A 1,948-nucleotide genomic window follows, 5' to 3' on the forward strand; every position below is an offset into this window, starting at 1 on the left:
GCAGGGGTTTTCAAACTTTTTTGTGTCTTTTTGTCATCTGATTATTTTACATTGTATCTAGCCAGTAGCTCGTTTCTGTAACAATTCTCTACCATGGCGAATCCATATATGAATTCGCTGCCGTTTTCTTTACTGCTAATGAGTACCACGATTGTGAGAATATTCTATCATTCTTGAATGAGTAGTAGAGTATGACGTATACTCTCTACCAGTACAGAAATAATCGGTAGAGAAGAGTTACAGAAACGAGCTACTGGACTATTACGGTTTTCTATACCGAAGATGATTGTTTCTGATATAAACATTTCGGTGTGAATTTAATATATATTTACCCTGGCTACTGAATGCGGTCTCTAGTCACTAATAGTGACTTTTGGTGGTGAACTTGGATTTTGAGACTATTTGGTATTCAGTACACTGTCTCACGTCTCTAGTCTCAAAAATAAATCACTAATTTGTTAGCTGGCTAAGAGCCGGTCACAAAAGTTGAAGTATGGAGGAAAAGCTTATTTCTTTCCATTTTATAAAAAAAAAAACGCGAAAACGAAGCGAGGAAATAAACCAAAATGCTCTAATATCATACAAATGTATAGAAAAAAAATTTATTTGTTTTTGTTTTTAAAACATTAACATCTAAAGATAAAAAAAAAATAAAAAAAAATACNTTTATTTGTTTTTGTTTTTAAAACATTAACATCTAAAGATAAAAAAAAAAATAAAAAAAAAATACNCATTGTATCTAGCCAGTAGCTCGTTTCTGTAACAATTCTCTACCATGGCGAATCCATATATGAATTCGCTGCCGTTTTCTTTACTGCTAATGAGTACCACGATTGTGAGAATATTCTATCATTCTTGAATGAGTAGTAGAGTATGACGTATACTCTCTACCAGTACAGAAATAATCGGTAGAGAAGAGTTACAGAAACGAGCTACTGGACTATTACGGTTTTCTATACCGAAGATGATTGTTTCTGATATAAACATTTCGGTGTGAATTTAATATATATTTACCCTGGCTACTGAATGCGGTCTCTAGTCACTAATAGTGACTTTTGGTGGTGAACTTGGATTTTGAGACTATTTGGTATTCAGTACACTGTCTCACGTCTCTAGTCTCAAAAATAAATCACTAATTTGTTAGCTGGCTAAGAGCCGGTCACAAAAGTTGAAGTATGGAGGAAAAGCTTATTTCTTTCCATTTTATTAAAAAAAAAACGCGAAAACGAAGCGAGGAAATAAACCAAAATGCTCTAATATCATACAAATGTATAGAAAAAAAATTTATTTGTTTTTGTTTTTAAAACATTAACATCTAAAGATAAAAAAAAAATAAAAAAAAATACTAAAAAAAAATAAAAAATCCTCTACGGCCGAGGAGGACTTGAACCCGGACTCAGTTGATTGTCTGTGTTTGCTTTAACCACACATTTTTGGTGAACTTTTTGTGACTCTCTCCTTATGAATACCCAAATCTTCGCAAGTCACAAAACTAGTCACTAATTGCTAATCTCAAATTTAGTGACTTGAGATGAGACTGAATTACTGAATCCCAGAGTTAGTATGATTTTTTGGGTACCTCTGAGCTTGCAACCACAGCCGCAGAGTTGCTTACGCATTTTTCATCCTGCTTTCGGGTTAGATTGCTAGCTCAAACGCACTTATATTTTAAGAAATTTCAACTAAACATTTTAAAAATCAGTTCCAAAAATGTATGGTAAAAAGGCAATAACATAATAAATCGAATAACGCACTGTTTAAAACTTAAACGTAACTTTATTATTTGTTATTCGATATTATAAAAAAATTTTGAATACAAAAATATAATTTTACTTGATTGAACTTTCAATATTTGCCTTGTTAATTTTTAAAACTTCAAAGAGTCCGAGCACCTCTTAAGAAGATAGAAAAACGACAGAAATGTTTTTTGTCTTTGTGAAATGAGTTA

Source organism: Rhagoletis zephyria, unplaced genomic scaffold, assembly GCF_001687245.7.
Source record: "Rhagoletis zephyria isolate East Lansing unplaced genomic scaffold, Rhagoletis_zephyria_1.1 Rzeph_scaffold_00289, whole genome shotgun sequence".
Taxonomy (NCBI): domain Eukaryota; kingdom Metazoa; phylum Arthropoda; class Insecta; order Diptera; family Tephritidae; genus Rhagoletis; species Rhagoletis zephyria.